The 19,791-nt window shown below is 41.5% G+C and overlaps 1 protein-coding gene across 1 annotated transcript in view; it reads left to right on the top strand.

Moving 5' to 3' along the window:
- The window catches only part of LOC126237470 (proteasome inhibitor PI31 subunit), a 115,645-nt gene that overhangs the window by 27,337 nt on the left and 68,517 nt on the right, over positions 1-19,791 (top strand). The gene's annotated exons all lie outside the window — the stretch shown is intronic.

Genomic DNA, 19,791 nt, shown 5'->3' with positions numbered 1-19,791 from the left:
CCAGGATCCATCATTCAGTCACTCCCCTCACTGTCTGAAGGCTGTGATACTGTACCCAATGATAACCCAATCCATTACTGCTTCCTGCAACACTTGTGAGCCACCCACTGAGTGTGTGGCTGAATGGGAAGACACTGAAATTGTTTTTGGGAGGATGGTAGTTCAAATGCCTGTCTTGCCATCCAGATTTAGGTTTTCCATAACTTCTCTAAAACAGTTACAGCAAATGTGAGTTTAATTTTCCAATTTGTGGAAGGTGGTGTTTCGAAAGGAATGGACGTTCCACAGCACTGAAGGTCATCTGAGTGAGTGAATGCCACTACTTGGGGTGCAATATTCTAGAACAGCTTCATTGATGGGTATTCCATTCCATAGTGAAGTTTTATTTGGGGGTTATGAGCAGAGAGTGGTGTCCCTCAAGGCAAATTTTTAAATGTTACGCATGAACTTGAAGGCACTGGAGCGGATGAGGCTTACCTGTACAACAAATTATTTAACCAGACGAACATTGTTTGTTGCCTTGTTTCACAATTTTTGTTATGGTTACTGCACAACTAGGTTTCAGGTTTGAGAATGGTCTTATAACCCAAAACCTAGGTTGTGCAGTAACCATAATAAAATATGTAAAACAAGGCAAAAATGGTGGTGGTTTAGTTAATTTACAATGTTTCACCAAGAAACCACAGTTGATTCAATTAAAATGATAAATTGAACAATGGAAAATCCAGGATGGAATGTAACAATATTAGAGAAGAAAAGTTGCTACCCACCATATAGCGGAGACACTGAGTCGCGATAGGCACAACAAAAAGATTCACACAATTATATCTATAGGCCATTTAGGCCTTTGTCAGTGGTAAACACACACACAAACACACACACACACACACACACACACACACGTGCAAAGGCAACACGTGCACACGTCTGCAGTCTCAGGCAGCTGAAACCACATTGCGAGCAGCAGCACCAGTGCATGACGGGAGTGGCTACTGGGTAGGGGTAAGGAGGAGGCTGGGGCGGGGAGGGAGAGGGATACTATGGTGGGGATGGCAGACAGTGAAGTGCTGCAGTTTAGACAGAGGTCAGGAGGAAAAGGGGGGGGGTAGTGTAAAGGAGAGAAAGAAAAATAAATTAGAAGATTGGGTGTGGCAGTGAAATGACGGCTGTGTAGTGCTGGAATGGGAACAGGGAGGGGGCTGGATGGTTGAGGACAGTGACTAATGAAGGTTGAGGCCAGGAGGGTTTCGGGAATGTAGAATGTATTGCAGGGAAAGTTCCCATCTGCGCAATTCACAAAAGCCGGTGTTGGTGAGAAGGATCCATATGGCACAGGCTGTGAAACAGTCATTAAAATGAGGGATATCATCTTTGGCAGCATGTTCAGCAACAGGGTGGTCCACTTGTTTCTTGGCCACTGTTTGTCAGTGGCCATTCATGTGGACAGGCAGCTTGTTGGTTGTTATGCCTACATAGAATGCAGCACATTGGTTGCACCTTAGCCTGTAAATCACATGACTGGTTTCACAGGTAGCCCTGCCTTTGATGGGACAGATGATGTAGTGGCTGGACTGAAGTAGGTGGTGGTGGTGGTGGTGGTGGTGGTGGTGGGGGTGGTGGGAGGATGTATGGAACAGGCCTTGCCTCTAGGTCTATTACAGGGGTATTAACTATGAGGTACGGAATTGGGAACAGGGGTTGCATAAGGATGGACGATTATATTGTGTAGGTTCGGTGGATGATGGAATACCACTGTGGGAGGAGTGGAAAGGGTAGTGGGCAGGACATTTCTCATTTCAGGGCACAATGAGACGTATTCAAAACCCTTGTGGAGAATGTAATTCAGTTGCTCCAGTCCTGGATGGTACTGAGTTAAGAGGAGAATGCTCCTCTGTGGCTGGACTGTGGGACTTTGGGAAGTTGTGGGAGACTGGAAAGATAAGGCACCGTAGATGTTTTTGTACTAGGTTGGGAGGATAATTACGGTCAGTGAAGGCTTCAGTGAGACCCTTGGTGTATTCAGAGAGGGACTGCTCGTCACTGCAGATGCGACAACCATGGGTGGCTAGGCTGTATGGAAGGGACATCTCGATATGGAATGGGTGGCAGCTGTAAAAGTGGAGATATTGCTGGGAGTTAGTAGGTTTGATATGGATGGACATACTGATGTAACCATCTCTGAGGTGGCTTGTTGGATTTAGTAGGACCAGGTGAAGCAAATGGAGGAGAAGTTGTTGAGGTTCTGGAGGAATGTGGATATGGTGTCATCACCTTCGATCCCGATAGCAAAGATGTCATTAGTGAATCTGAACCAGCTGAGAAGTTTAGGATTCTGGGTTTTTGGGAAGGATTCCTCTAGGTGGCCTGTGAACAGTTTGATGTAGGATGATGCCATGCAGGTGCCCACAGCCGATAAATTACCTACACTATGTGATCAAAAGTATCCGGACACGCCCAATACGTAGCTTTTTTATATTACGTGCATTGTGCTGCCACCTACTTCCAACTACTCCATATCAGCGACCTCACCCATCATTAGACATTGTGAGAGAGCAGAATGGGATGCTCCATGGAACTCATGGACTTCGAACTTGGTCAGGTGGTTGGATGTCGCTTGTGTCATCGATCTGTATGCAAGATTTCCACACTCCTAAACATCCCTACTTCCGCTGCTTCTGATGTGATAGTAAAGTGGAAACATGAAGGGACACGTACCATACACAAGCGTACAGGCCGACCTCGTCTGTTGGCTGACAGAGACCTGACAGTTGAAGAGGGTCGTAATGTGTAATAGGTAGACATCTATACAGACCATCACACAGGAATTCCATACTGAATCAGGATCCACTGCAAGTACTATGACAGTTAGGCTGAAGATGAGAAAACTTGGGATTTCATGGTCAAATGACTGCTCATAAGCCACACATCACGTCGGTAAATTTCCAAACAACACCTCGCTTGGTGTAAGGAGCGTAAACATTGGACAATTGAACAGTGTGTGTGGAGTGACGAATCACAGTACACAATGTGGCGATCCGATGACACCGTGTGGATATGGCGAATGTCTAGTGAATGTCATTTGCCAGCTTGTGTAGTGCCAACAGTAAAATTCAGAGGTGTGGTGTTATGGTGTGGTCATGTTTTTCATGGAGGGGGCTTACACCCCTTGTTGTTTCACATGGCACTATCACAGCACATTCCTACATTGATGTTTTAAGCACTTTCTTGCTTCCCACTGTTGAAGAGCAATTCAGGGATGTCAGTTACATCTTTCAACACGATCGAGCACCTACTCATAATGCACGGTGTATAATGGAATGGTTACATGACAGTAACATCTCTGTAATGGACTGGCCTGCACAGAGTCCTGACCTGAATCCTACAGAACACCTTTGGCATGTTTTGGTGTGCTGACTTCGTACCAGGCCTCACCGGTTGACATCAATAGCTCTCCTCAGGGCACTCCATGAATAATGGGCTGCCATTACCCAAGAAACCTTCCAGCACCTGAATGAACATATGCCTGCGACAGTGGAAGCTGTCACAAGGCTAAGGGTGGGACAACGCCATATTGAATTCCAGCATTACCGATGGAGGGTGCCATGAACTTGTAAGTCATTTTCAGCCAGGTATCCGGATACTTTTGATCATATAATGTATGTGCTATGACTCTGTAAATGTATTTCAACCTATACAACACTTATGTCCAGCAGTTTAAATAAACAAGTTTGTCCTTCTCTGCCTACACATGCTAAGGAAGGTGCCATTCTGTTTGGTACCATGCCACAGAGGAATTCAAAGAAATGAATTGAATATGAATTAGCTAATCAAGCACATATGTACTGTTAATCTAGTGATTTGGTATGCTGTCCCACTGCACACTATCACCCCACTGGCGGAAGACTGAATCATGGTTAGATATAAAGGAGTGTGGCTGGAAGTAACGGATAATAAGTTGTGGCTAGTAAAGGCCAAAGCCAACTTTGGTTCTGATGTTGCCATTGTAGCCCCTCCCTGGAGCCTTCTCTGTAGCAATGTTAGAATCTGCAATCTGAAAACTGTGGAGATGATAGCACGACATTCTCTTCAGTTAGAATCCACAGAACAGCCTCATTAATTAATGATAGCTAGCGCTGCACCTGATAAAACGTATGCAGTTGCGTATCTGCTAATGTTACCTGTGACCAGCCATTTCTTATGCACATAACTACTTGGACAAGATTTTAATAGAACGTGTTGCTTGAGTTAAGGTGTATGTCCGTACTGGAAATTTCCTTATAATTTCCTACAGCTCCATATATAGATTGAAACAGACTGTTTTGTAGTAGCCAGAGGATAGGGCACATGGTTAAAATGAGGCGAATGCGGAATACCTGTTGAAGGTGAAAATGGTTCTTTCTTACTCATGTCCACCTGCATATTCACACTATCAATCAGTGAAAGACTGTCACTACAATCAAATGTTCTATAACATTTTTAAAACACAGGTGAATGAACCCTTAAATAAGAGGACATGGATGTGTGGTGAGGTGTTTTTCTTGTGGTGGGTTGGTTTTAGGTGATCATTGTATTGCGAGATGTCAAGTCTTTGCTCATTCCGTGTACTAACAGTTGCCTTCTTTTCCAAATTTCACAGTCACCATCTTCTTTTGTCTTGATATTGTAGTCCTACTATGCAGTGCCATGTATTTGAGTGTTGATTCCTTTTCTGCTTGCAGAGGGGTGAGGACTATTAGAGAGCTTCTAAATTTAAACAACTCACTACAAAATCACAAAACAAATTTTCTGTAATTCTTCTACATTCAAATAAGTTCTCAGCTCACAACAACTGATAATTAATAGAGCTGTTCAGACAGCGTGTTCATACATGATGCTTCTATGCTTGACCAAAACATAAGTTCGTACTTAACTTGAGATAGCATAGCATAAGAGTCTATATAAAACATTCATTTTTCTTTAGTGCTCAGCCATTGTCATCGGGCCCCTTCCTTCTTTGGAGTCCACAGCACCTCTCCAAAGCATGACCGCAAACTGCAAATGACCCCTCAGTGGCCAGTCCAAATTACACATCCGTTGTCACTTTCTGTACTGTGCCCACATTTTTCTTTCTCATATCTGCACATAAATTCCAAAAAACATGGGCACAGTAGATGCTCTATGCACTACGACTAATTGGAGTCATGTTTTTCATATGCACATCTTTCATTGATCTAGTAAAAGGAAAATTATATGTGTTGCTATGCTATGCTATGCTATGCTATGTACCACTGCAGTGTTTGGCTGATCACGTACAAAAAACTTCAATGAGCCGCCACTGAAGTAACACATTAAAATCCCCACCCTAGTATTTTTAGTGAGCAAGTTGGACTTTTCACAGTATTTTATAATAATTTATCTAATTCACAGTAATGTGTCAGGTAGTGATATAATCTTGCCACATTGTCATGTAGTGGATGATGTTTTTCTGCTTTCCCTGTATGTGGTATATATCTGCAATACAGTCCCTCTTGAAACACCAAAGTCTTTGGCTACCTTGGTTATGGAAACACCTACCATATGAGCACCACCAATTTTCCCATGTTTGGATTCACTTAGCTCCAACATTGTGCACTCACAACTACAGAGACCACTGTTATGACCATGACTGATACTTGAAACGTTGCCACCAGTGGGCTTAATTAGTTCCCCAAAGTGATAGCTGTTCATTGCTTTTAAAATATATGTTCATCAGAAAGTATTGAAACAACTGCACAATTTGCAGGGGAAAAGTTGATGTAAGTGTTGCAAAATTTCTTTAAGCATAACCATTGTAAATAGCAACACTACAGTGAAGATGACTATTAGGTTGGTGCATAAGTTTGATACGTTTTTGTTTGTTGTAGCATTTTGCTTTGCTTGTTGGTATTCTAGTTACTGTGGGTTTATTTATTGATTGTCATTTTTAATTAGTAGATCACTGTTGCTGTTTGAATTTGAATGTTGTCATTTGGAGATAGTGAGTGGAGCTGTGACACTAGAAAATGGAGTGCTAAGTGGAGAAATCAGAACATTTCTGATGTATTCTTCTGTTTGAGTTCAGTAGAGGGGTGACAGCAGTGGAGGCAGCCAGAAAGATTTGCGCCATGTGTAGGGATAATACCATTTGATGGAACATGGAAAGAAAATGATTTTCTCGTTTTAAGGAGGGTTAGGGACTCTCCATGTTCAGGGAAACCTTCGAGGTTTGATGAAGATCATTTAAACACATTAATTCACAATGATCCCTGTCAATGTACTCGAGAACTTGCAGATGTGATGAACTGTGATCATTCTACTGTCATGCAACATTTGCATGCAGTGGGGAAGTTTCAGAAATCAGGTGTATGGGTACTGCCTGCTCTAAGCCAAAGTCACAAAAAATCAGCAGGTTGTCGTATGTGCATCTCTGCTTGCTCATCATCAATTGGCTCATGAGTAACACTGACCACTTCTGTCCTGTATCGTTACTGATGACGAGAAGTGGTGTTCTTATGCCAACATAAGGAAAAGAAAGGAACGGATGAGCCCAAACAAAGCAGCAACTCCCCATAAAAAGACCTGTGTGCATCCACAAAAGATAATGTTATGCATCTGGTGGAACAGTGATGGTGTGGTGTACTATGAATTGTTTTCCCGAGGTGTAACCATCACTACTAACATTTATTGTCAACAGCTGAAATGTCTTGCATACACAATCCAAGAACAACGACCATGGAGACTTTGTGAGGTGCTGCTACTCCATGATAATGCCCACCTGCGTTCTGCTAGACTGACAAAAAACGCTGTACAGGAGTTTGGTTGGGAAGTCGTTCTGTATCCACCTTATTCATCCGATCTTGTGCCCTCAGATTTTTACGTTTTCCATTCGTTGTCGAGCAGCCTTCAAGGAAATTCCTTGCTGAATAAAACTGCACTCTGAACATAGCTTGTTGAGTCTTTCACCTACAAACCATGTGATTTCTACAGTTGTGGAATCAAAAAGTTACCCCAGCATGGGTAGCCTGTTGTAAATAGTGAAGGAGAATATATCATTGATGATTAAAGTCTCTGTTATATGTATCTATTGTGTTTATTAAACTTAAACAAAAACACTATAAACTTATGCACCAACACAATAATATGTCCTGCGGCTGCATCGGTATACATTTAATTTATTAAATGTATGTGTCAAATCCGTGTTATAAGAGTCTGATTGAATGATTTGCTTTTGTAATTGTGTCATCGAAAGCTTTGCAATTGAGTAGGAAGGTGAACTATATCACACTTACTATTAGTCTTAGTGCAATGTTTTCTTTGTGCATTTTTACACAATCCATATGACATCAGTAATAGTGTAAACTAAGTAAACAGACCTGTTTTAATGTTCATTTCAGTTGAGGAGCCTTTTTATCAGTCACATAACAGTTTTAAGTACCATTTTGGCGATGTTTATTCAACATCTTCTACAGTGATGTATAAAATATTCCAATTGTATCCAACTGGTTTGTAGTTAGGCAAATTTAAAATTAAATTCAAAATTTGCCACAGTAGTGCAGGGTAGCATACATGGATCCGAAAACTTAGGTATCGTGAATAGTTGAGTAAATTTCCTTTTGTAGTGTGACTATGTAACAAGACTGTCTCTGTCCTGTAAAACATGGGTACATAAACTCTAATATACAGCACTGTGTTATTTCCTTCAAGTTTGTTGTCATTATTGGTGAGATGAATAAAGAAACCCTATAGAACTTACAATGATGCAGTAACATTGAAAACAAGATTGTTTGATATCCACACAGCAACATTGTGTGAAATATGAACTTATATACTGTGAAGTACGCATACTGAATTAAATTATGAAAAGGGGACCATAAATAAGTCATAGTTACTTCAAGACCCAAAATTGAAAGCAGTATACCAAGAAAAATGATTGAAAATCACAAAAAACTGCACATAAGTTCTTTGTAGAATAGCATGTGTAGTGAAAGACTCTTCACAGTTGAGAACAGTATGGATTTGAATGGACCTCTAAGTATAAGAAATCAATTGCGTAATATCAAAGCAATGAAAAGGAGAGAGAGAGAGAGAGAGACTGTGAGTTTCACATGAATGCAATGGATTTCTGGAGAACCATGGTAGTACAAGTGAGGAAAGACTGAATGAGGAATGAATATCTTAAAATTTATTGAAAGACTCTTTGACAGGTAAGATCAGTATGGATTTGAAGGGAAGACTAATATCATACATAATTGTGAGCTGAAAGGAAAGAACGAGGGGAAGAACCAGATATTGGATGTTTCTGCATACTAACCAGAGCTAAGAGAAGAGAAGAGTGACAAGAAAACAATACCTTTTACAGAAAAACTAATAAAACCATGTTGCATGATCAACAATCTGGCACAAGAGGAATGTATGTGAAGGGAAAATGATGATGATTATGCCATGGTGACAACTAAAAAATTATACGAAGCCATATGGACACTAATTTTGTTTTACTGAGCACATTACTGGCACTCCTGTAGTGTGCTTATTCTCAGTAGCAGTTTTGTAAAGCATTTGATCAGTTTCATCAAACAGAGATCATCGGAGTTCAGCCAGAAGAGAAGCCCAGTCCACAATTTGTCAAGTGATAAAGAGTCACGTAGGAAGCTAAAGAATATCCAGAATGCATCAGAATAAATTGTTTTTGGTTTTCTTGGTTTGTTCACGATGTTCTGTGTGAAAAGATGTCAAGATATTAATATTAGGAAACATTAATTAAAAGAAATTAAATCTACAATGAGAAAAGGGGAAGAAAAAAATGAAAATAGAAGACATTAACAGTAAACAGAAAAAATACATAGACTTACTTTTCTCAGCCATAAGATTAACTATGAGACGCTGATGAAATGTCAGAGATGTGCAAAATAAAAACAGAATAAGTGCATACACGTATGTTTTTTAAGTGTAGAATATCAAGATTAAATAAGAAATTATGAAAGAATTTGTGATGAAATACTGCTCCCCTGGACTGTAAAACAATAAAAATAAAAAAGAAATACTGATGTCACTGGGCTATTTTCTGTTCCAGGATGAACTATGTTGCGACTAACTGGCCAACAAGATATGACCATATGAAATAGCATAATGTTCCGAAAAAGAATGTCACAATGTCACAAAGATTTCTTGCATATACTGATGTGTCGGCAGAAGTGCCAACACCGTGTTGTTTGAGCAAGCCGAAATGCACGCTATAAGCTCACACCGGATGGCGTGAGGTCTGAAACAGGATACTTAATGAATGCTATAAAGAAAAGTACGTAGCTGCTGGAATACTTAACTTTAATCAACAATTGGTGAACATTGGTCTTGTTACTGTACATGCTTCATTAGATACATAGCAAAGGATAAATGGCGCCTTGCTAGGTCGTAGCAATTGACTTAGCTGAAGGCTATGCTAACTATCGTCTCGGCAAATGAGAGCATAATTCTCAGTGAACCTTTCCTAGCAACATCGGCTGTACAACTGGGCGAGTGCTATTAAGTGTCTCTAGATCTGCCGTGTGGCGGCGCTCGGTCTGCAATTACTGACAGTGGCGACACGCGGGTCCGACATATACTAATGGACCGCGGCCGATTTAAAAGCTACCACCTAGCAAGTGTGGTGTCTGGCGGTGACACCACATATACAACACAAGCAAAGATCAAATTAGAACAGAAAATGAATGTTTTGATAAGCATGTACATAGAATTGGTCTCATGCACAGGTATGTATGCCATAGTTGAGCAATGATGTTTGATTTGCATGAGCATCAGAAAAATGTAAAACTTGGTAGAGAGGGCTTAGTAACACGTGGAAGACGTGAATATATAGAAAGAATGTTTACACCAAGGGACTCATATTTGTGAAGTATGTTTTTCATAAACCAAGAAATGGAGGTAAAATGAATGAATAGTCTGTTCTGTTTTATGTTGTTATGAATTAGTAAAAGATCAGGGATGTTAAAGAATGTTCTTTGAAACTGCACAACGCAGCATAGCATAAATGGAAAAATTATGTCATTCAATGAAACTCCTAATAATGACTACAAGCTCTGTCTTTTATAAGAGGTGACATTCAGTATAAAGGGTCCTTCATTAAGAGTGATACTTAAAAAAAATCACTCAATGTATCAAAATAAATTGAGCTTTATTTTTAACCTTAGACTTTGCAGTTATGTTCTGAAGAAAATACCATTCAAATATCCACCACAGCTTTGAACATGTTGATGCACATGATGATCCATTTGTTAATCACTCTGTCTAACTTCAACTTCAGAGGTGTTATGTCTGTGATAACCCGATGAAAGTTTGTGGCTTGGCAGCATAGACCTTGGCTATGATGTAGCTCCAAAGAAAAAAATCCGTGGGCATTAAACCACATGACTGTGATAGCCAATTCACAGATCCACGTCTTTTTATGATCTGATTGCCAAACTTCTCCCTCAGCAAATCAAGTACAGCATCAGCTCTGTGTCATGTAGCACCATCCTGCTGGAACCACAGGTTTTCAATGTCTATGGTCTCAACTTCTGGCCACAGAAATTCACATAACATGGATATTTACCAGTTGCCATTGACAGTAACATTTCTTCTCTCATTATCTAAAAAAATTAAAAAAAAAAGTTCCAGTGATGCCCCCACACCATAAACTGCACCACACAGTGAGTTTTTCTGGATGGAATGGCACCTTGTGGATCACTTGTGGGTTCTTCTTATTTGAGTAATGACAATTTTACTTAGTGACAAAGCCGCTAAGACAAGAATGTGATTTTTCCACTGAAATCAGGATCAGCTTTCAATTGCTGTATGGCCCAATCAGCAAACTCATCATGCAATCTGTGATCATTTGGCTTTAACTCTCGAGTCAGTACAATTTTGTATGAATCCTTTCACAAGATTCTCCAAGTTTATGTCTCAGATAGCCCGCAACCATTGAGATTGTCTTGAAACTGACGTATTTGGCTCTTCCTCAATACTGGCAGCTGTTGCTGCGACATTCTCCTCATTTTGTTTTTTATGTTGTCGTCTAGTTATGTAGAGAGAAATCCCACTCAAACTTGGTCACAGTACAGCATATAGCAACCTAGTTCCCTGGTGAACAAACGATAGCACCCAAAACTGCCCTGTCACTTGAGTAAATTTTTTAAAATGATTTCTTAATGTCCATAAGTGTGAATTGCTGCATAATTAAACTGCAACTTGTACTGGATATTTCAACACCTGTAAACACACAAAAAGTATATTGGAAACTGAAAATTGCAATTTTAAAATGTATCACTCTTAATGAAAGACCCTTTACTTTAGTAGTTATTGTTGAGGAATAGATTTTCTGAAATTATGGTGTAAATAAGTAAAGAAAAATTTATTCTGTGTACCAAGAGATAGCAAACATGGGCACTAACAAATGGTGGCACAAGCATAACTAGAAGTTCATTTGTCTGATAAGAGAAAGTACATAATTTGAAGAAAAAATTATCCATGAATAGCAAAATAAACTATATTGATGCATATTACTTATGCAAATTATGAAGTATGTCAATAATTACGTAGTAGCTTTCACAAATCTTGATCCTGTATTGGTTACGTCGTCATGCAGTTTTTTTGTCATCAATGCTTACAGATGTTACCGAATCAAAAAGATGTGAACAGTTTCCGGAGGAAATGAAATTTTGAGTGATTGAAAGGCTGTTAATTGAGTGTAGTAGAAGTATTTTTAACTATCTTTTGAAAGGAGTAAACATTCAAGATGATGTCCCATTTATGTATATGGAGAGAAACTAGAAACAATTCCTATAGGAAGTGGGCACATAAATGCAGAAATCATCCCACCCTCTTACAACAACTGAAATGCATATGACTAAAATACGTAACACCGAAGACGGTAATAAGTGGATTAACTGGTGAAAAAATGCGAATATGTTCCTGTTTATTTAAAAGACTCTGAAAACTGGGCTACCAGCTGCATCAGTCTACCTTCTTCAGCAACTTTAAAAATTTTCCCAAAACTTTTGGCATGTGAACACATTCACACTTTTTTTTTAACCTGCAACTCACCTAAACTCCCACAAGCTTTGCTTAGAGTAACTCAGCCACTTCCACTAATCCATCGCTGTAAATCACTCGTACCAATCCACTCACAGATGCCCGTTCTCACTCATTCAGCCCAACTCATTGTCATTGTCTCTTTATGTATCTCTGTCATTGTCTCCACTGTCACAACCACAGTCCCCCTCGTTCTGTCCTACTACTAGTCTCCTCTCACAGTCACCGCTTCTCTTTCTGTGCTGCTTGTCTCCTCTTCTCCTGTCCTTTCCCCTCTCTTGGGGAGATATCTCATGCCTTCATGGGCTCTTGAAGCTCATTTGTGTTGGTTTGCTTGCAGAAATATTTTCTCTTGTGCTGCTCTTTCCCTCTAGTGCTCTGACCCTGTACTGCTCTGACCCTGTACTGCTCTGGCCCTGTACCGCTCTGACGCCGCTCTGACCCTGTACCGCTCTGACCCTGCACCGCTCTTTCCCTGCACCGCTCTTTCCCTGCACCGCTCTTTCCCTGCACCGCTCTTTCCCTGTACTCCCCTTTCCCTGTACTCCCCTTTCCCTGTACTCTCCTTTCCCTGTACTGTCCTTTCTTTATTTTGCTCTTTCCCTGTTTAACTCTTTCCCTTTTTAGATCTTTCCCTGTTTAGATCTTTCTCTGTTTAGCTCTTTCCCTGTTTAGCTCTTTCCCTGTTTAGCTCTTTCCCTGTTTAGCTCTTTCCCTGTTTAGATATTTCCATATTTAGCTCTTTCTCTGTTTAGCTCTTTCCCTGTTTAGCTCTTTCCCTGTTTAGCTCTTTCCCTGTTTAGCTCTTTCCCTGTTCCGCTCTTTTCTTGTCCCTTTCTTTCCTTGTCTACTCTTTCCTTGTTCTGCTCTCTTTTTCCTCCTCTGTGGCATTTGAGACCATCCTTTCTCTCTCCCTTTCCTTCTTATCTTTTCTTCTCCTCCCTGTGTGTGCCTTACAGCCATCCATGCGTTTGACACATAGCCGGAGACTGGGTAACGGGTAATCCCCAGCCACCTGGTTGGCATGTAGGGCCCGCACGTACCCCCTGGTACAGGCCAGACCCAGGGAGGGGTGATTGCCTGAGCTATTACCTTCCTCCTCTGCTGATTGGTCCCTCCATCTGTCGTTGGGGAGGTGTGACCTAAGATGAGGACAATCACCTAAGGTGGGGGGCTCCCCGTTGGAGGGCCTCTGCAGGAAGGAGCACGCCATCGGAGACACTGGCAATCATGGGGCTAAGGAGGGGAAGAAATCCAGTGTGCACTCCGTGTGCATTCCGGGTGGAGTCATTCCTGATGTGGAAAGGGTCCTTCCGGATGCCATGAAGAGCACAGGGTGCTACCAGCTGCAGGTGGTGGCACATGTCAGCACTAATGACATGTGTCGCTTTGGATCTGAGGAAATTCTCTCTGGATTCCAGCGGCTATCTGATTTGGTGAAGGATGCCGGTCTTGCTTATGAGATGAAGGCAGAGCTCACCATCTGCAGCAGCATCGACAGAACCGACTGCAGACCTTTGGTGCAGAGCCGGGTGGAGGGTCTGAATCAGAGGCTCAGACGGTTTTGTGACCGTGTTGGCTGCAGATTCCTTGACTTGCGCCATAGGGTGGTGTGGTTTCGGGTTCCGCTGAATAGGTCAGGAGTTCACTACACTCAGCTGGCGGCTACACAGGTAGCGGAGGCTGTGTGGCGTGGACTGGGCGGTTTTTTAGGTTAGAAGGCCTCGGCAAAGTACGGGCTGGGCTGCAATCTCAAAGAGTGCATGGCAAATGTAGGATGTGCTTGGATCAAGGAAGAGTCGGAATTGTAGTTGTAAATTGTTGTAGTTGTGCTGGGAAAGTCCCTGAGCTGCAAGCGCTAATAGAAAGCACAGAAGCTGAAATCGTTATAGGTACAGAAAGTTGGCTAAAGCCTGAAATAAGTTGTGCGGAAATTTTTACAAAGTCTCAGACGGTGTTCAGGAAAGATAGATTAGGCAGAATTGGTGGTGGAGTGTTTGTGTCTGTCAGTAGTGGTTTATCTTGTAGTGAAGTCGAAGTAGATACTCCGTGCGAATTGGTATGGGTGGAGGTTATACTTAACAGCCGAACTAAGTTAATAATTGGCTCCTTCTACCGACCCCCAGACTCCGATGATATAGTAGCTGAACAGTTCAGAGAAAATTTGAGTCTCATAACAAATAAATACCCCACTCATACGGTTATAGTTGGTGGGGACTTCAACCTTCCCTCAATATGTTGGCAAAAATACTTGTTCAAAACCGGTGGTAGGCAGAAAACATCTTCAGAGATTGTCCTAAATGCTTTCTCCGAAAATTATTTCGAGCAGTTAGTCCACGAACCCACGCGAACTGTAAATGGTTGCGAAAACACACTTGACCTCTTAGCCACAAACAATCCAGAGCTAATAGAGAGCATCATGACTGAAACAGGGACTAGTGATCACAAGGTCGTTATAGCTAGGCTCAATACCGTTTCTTCCAAATCCACCAGAAACAAATGCAAAATAATTTTATTAAAAAAAGCGGATAAAGTGTCACTAGAAGCCTTCCTAAGAGACAATCTCCATTCCTTCCGAACTGACTATGCAAATGTAGACGAGATGTGGCTCAAATTCAAAGATATAATAGTAACAGCAATTGAGAGATTCATACCTCATAAACTGGTAAGAGATGGAACTGATCCCCCATGGTACACAAAACAGGTCCGAACGCTGTTGCAGAGGCAACAGAAAAAGCATGCGAAGTTCAGGAGAACGCGAAATCCCGAAGATTGGCTAAAATTTACAGACGCACGAAATTTGGCACGGACTTAATGCGAGATGCCTTTAATAGGTTCCACAACGAAACATTGTCTCGAAATTTGGTAGAAAATCTGAATAAATTCTGGTCGTATGTAAAGTACACAAGCATCAAGACGCAGTCAATACCTTTGCTGCGCAGTGCCGATGGTACTGTTACCGACGACTGGGCCGCTAAAGCGGAGTTATTGAACGCAGTTTTCCGAAATTCCTTCAGCAGAGAAGACGAATGGAATATTCCACAATTTGAAACACGAACAGCTGCTAGCATGAGTTTTTTAGAAGTAGATACCTTAGGGTTACGAAGCAACTCAAATCGCTTGATACGGGCAAGTCTTCAGGTCCAGATTGTGTACCGATTAGGTTCCTTTCAGATTACGCTGATACAATAGCTCCCTACTTAGCAATCATATACAACCGCTCACTCACCGATAGATCTGTACCTGCAGATTGGAAAATTGCGCAGGTCGCACCAGTATTTAAGAAGGGTAGTAGGAGTAATCCATCGAACTACAGACCTATATCATTGACATCGGTTTGCAGTAGGGTTTTGGAGCATATACTGTATTCAAACATTATGAATCACCTCGAAGGGAACGATCTATTGATACGTAATCAGCATGGTTTCAGAAAACATCGTTCTTGTGCAACACAGCTAGCTAGCTCTTTATTCGCACGAAGTAATGGCCGCTATCGACAGGGGATCTCAAGTTGATTCCATATTTCTAGACTTCTGGAAAACTTTTGACACCGTTCCTCACTAGCAACTTCTAATCAAGCTGCGGGCCTATGGGGTATCGTCTCAGTTGTGCGAGTGGATTCGTGATTTCCTGTCAGGAAGGTCGCAGTTCGTAGTAATAGATGGCAAATCATCTAGTAAAACTGAAGTGATATCAGGTGTTCCCCAGGGAAGCGTCCTGGGACCTCTGCTGCTCCTGATCTATACAAATGACCTAGGTGACAATCTGAACAGTTCTCTTAGGTTGTTCGCAGATGATGCTGTAATTTACCGTCTAGTAAGGTCATCCGAAGACCAGTTACAGTTGCAAAGCGATTTAGAAAAGATTGCTGTATGGTGTGGCAGGTGGCAGTTGACGCTAAATAACGAAAAGTGTGAGGTGATCCACATGAGTTCCAAAAGAAATCCGTTGGAATTCGATTACTCGATAAATAGTACAATTCTCAAGGCTGTCAATTCAACTAAGTACCTGGGTGTAAAAATTACGAACAACTTCAGTTGGAAAGACCACATAGATAATATTGTGGGGAAGGCAAGCCAAAGGTTGCGTTTCATTGGCAGGACACTTAGAAGATGCAACAAGCCCACTAAAGAGACAGCTTACATTACACTCATTCGTCCTCTGTTAGACTATTGCTGTGCGGTGTGGGATCCTTACCAGGTGGGATTGACGGAGGACATTGAAAGGGTGCAAAAAAGGGCAGCTCGTTTTGTATTATCACATAATAGGGGAGAGAGTGTGGCAGATATGATACGCGAGTTGGGATGGAAGTCATTAAAGCAAAGACGTTTTTCGTCGCAGCGAGATCTATTTACGAAATTTCAGTCACCAACTTTCTCTTCCGAATGAGAAAATATTTTGTTGAGCCCAACCTACATAGGTATGAATGATCATCAAAATAAAATAAGAGACATCAGAGCTCGATCAGAAAGGTGTAGGTGTTTGTTTTTCCCGCGCGCTGTTCGGGAGTGGAATGGTAGGGAGATAGTATGATTGTGGTTCGATAAACCCTCTGCCAAGCACTTAAATGTGAATTGCAGAGTAATCATGTAGATGTAGATGTAGATGTAGACTTCTTCCCAATGACTGATTTTCCTTCTCTTTCTCTGAGTGTTTCACATAAAAGAAAGTGGAATGATGCTCCTGCCTAAATGTCTCTTTCTGTTGCACCTCGATATCTAGTAGTCTCACGTTTAGACGAAAACCAGACTTTTGCTACTGTAAACTCCTTACAAGTACGTGGTACCATTCATTGGTAATGCTGCAGTTCAGTATGTGTTGGCACACCCTTACCCTTGATGACAGCTTCCACTCTCACAGGCATACATTCAATCAGGTGCTTCAAGGTTTCTTGGGGAATGGCAGCCCATTCTTCACAGAGTGCTGATCTGATGAGAGGTATCGATGTCAGTCATTGAGGCCTGGCACCAAGTCGGCGTTCCAAAACATCCCAAAGGTGTTCTATAGGATTCAGATCAGGACTCTGTGCAGGCCATTTCATTACAGGGATGTTATTGTCATGTAACCACTCCACCACAGGCCGCGCATTATGAACAAGTGCTCGATTGTGTTGAAAGATGCAATTGCCATCCCTGAATTGCTCTTCAACAGTGGGAAGCAAGAAGGTGCTTAAAACATAAATGTAGGCTTGTGCTGTGATAGTGCCACACAAAATAACAAGGGAGGCAAGCCCCCTCCATGAAAACCACAACCACACCATAACACCACCGCCTCCAAATTTTACTGTTGGCACTGCACCCACTGGCAGATGATGTTCACCAGGCATTAGCCATACCCATACCCTGCCATCGGATCTCCACGCTGTGTACTATGATTCATCACTCCACACAATGTTTTTCCACTCTTCAGTCGTCCAATGTTTACTCTCCTTACACCAAGTAAGGCATCGTTTGGCATTTACCAGCGTGATGTGTGGCTTATGAGCAGCTGCTCGACCATGAAATCCAAGTTTTCTCACCTCCTGTGTACTGCCATAGGATCTCCACACTGTGTACTATGATTCATCACTCCACACAATGTTTTTCCGCTGTTCAGTCGTCCAATGTTTACTCTCCTTACACCAAGTAAGGCATCATTTGGTATTTACCAGCGTGATGTGTGGCTTATGAGCAGCTACTCGACCATAAAATCCAAGTTTTCTCACCTCCTGTGTAACTGTCATAGTACTTGCAATGGATCCTGATGCAGTTTGGAATTCCTGTGTGATGGTCTGGATAGATGTCTGCCTATTACACATTGCGACCCTCTTTAACTGTCGGCGGTCTCTGTCAGTCAACAGATGAGGTCATCCTGTACGCTTTTGTGCTGTATGTGTCCCTTTGTGTTTCCACTCTACTATCACATCAGAAACAGTGGACCAAGGAATGTTTAGGAGTTTGGAAATCTCGCGTACAGAGGTATGACACATGTGACACCCAATGACCTGACCACATTTGAAGTCTGTGAGTTCCGCGGAGCACACCAATCTGCTCTCTCACGATGTCTAATGACTGCTGAGGTCACTTACATGGAGTACCTGGCTGGCAGTAGGTGGCAGTGCAATGCACTTAATATGAAAAATGTATGTTTTTGGGGATGTCCGTATACTTTTGATCACATAGTGTATGCATGTACACCATTTGAGATGAATCATTTCAAACTACTCAGTTCTTGTCTGCTTACCATCTTCAACTTATATATCATGGTAGCTCTGAGACTTTGTCACACGTCAGAGGAATGGGAGTCATGTTATGGTTGGTCACTCTGATTTAAGTACCTTGTGGTTTCCGTAAATAACACAGACGAATGAAGGTATGGTTCCTCCAATAAGGTGACAGTTAAGTCAGTTTATTTCTGAATGGAAACAACACAAAATGAGGACAGGGAGCCATGCCCTTGCAGCTGATTGATGCATGGCACACATAAATACATAACATGTAACCATCTGCAAAATTTCACCAACTTTCAAGTGTACTTTCGCTTTTTTTCCAGTTTTACATCTGCCACTGAAGGCCACTTGTCTCCTGTTCCCAATAATTGCCTAAGCCTCACCTGTGCAGCATATCTTACTCCTCTCAACTGTGAACCTCCTTTGTCTCCCCAAACTGTGACTGGACAACCACTCGTAAATTACAATAAAGAGGCAACTTGTTTGAAAGTAAATGCAATTTTCATGCTATTTCGTATATGAGGGCTATCCAGAAGCTAACCTCCATTTTTGTGTAACATAAGAGAGAGTGGGCGAATGGAACAGTTGCTACACTGGCTCATCCAATAGGTCAGTGAGCTTAGAGCTTCAATAATGAAAAAGCCTTATTGCTTCTTGTTTGCCTGTTATCTGTTCAAAATGAGTGTTGCAGTTGAAAAACTGCCAAATGTGGCATCCATTCCATAATGCGGATTTAGTGGCAAAAAAGTCTTGAAGCTGTTGACGTTCATTATGAAATCTTTGCTATATTTGGACTGAATGTGATGACTATTGTGTGTCAGTGATGTTATGTGTTTAAGAGTGGAAGGAGAAATGTGGCCACAGGAATGTGCATTTCATTGTCAGTGTATGTGCTATTGCTGGAAAAAGAGTTAGAAAGCTAGTGTGAATATTGTTTTCTCTTTTGTGTTACTGTGCTCCACACATTGATTCGCTATAGCTAAGTGGGTGCCATTCAGTTATTTTGCGTATGCTTAAACAAAATTAGGTTTACCTTGTGGTGAGTGGTGAGTATAGTGAGTATCTTAACAAACTCCACAATCCCTCCCTTTTCTTTTCTTCTGACTGACATGTACACAGGACATAAAGCAGCAGTACACTTGAGCTTTCCTCACAGGCTATATACTTCAGAATCTCCCACATTTGTCATCTAATACACAAGAGTACTCTTCAAGATTGTCGTATGTTAAAGATATTTAATTTTTTGCTCCCCTACTCTTCTAGAAATATTTTCGTGTAGTGTGACAGAAAATTTAATTTCGGAGGTTTTTCCTGTGTCTGAATTCATTTATAACAAAATTTTATTGTGATTAACATTCAGCAATCAGAATGAATCATAGAACAGACAGTTTTAAGATTTGCTGTTATAGTTTCAAACAATGGGCACTATGCATCATAGACGTGATTATGATATGACATTCAGGGTACTAAGTAGAGTGGCTGTTAGAGTCCTTACTAAGCAGCTGGAGGTGAAAGCAGGAAAC

The sequence above is a fragment of the Schistocerca nitens genome, chromosome 2, assembly GCF_023898315.1.
Source record: "Schistocerca nitens isolate TAMUIC-IGC-003100 chromosome 2, iqSchNite1.1, whole genome shotgun sequence".
NCBI lineage: Eukaryota > Metazoa > Arthropoda > Insecta > Orthoptera > Acrididae > Schistocerca > Schistocerca nitens.
This window is presented reverse-complemented; position numbering and strand designations above follow the sequence as displayed.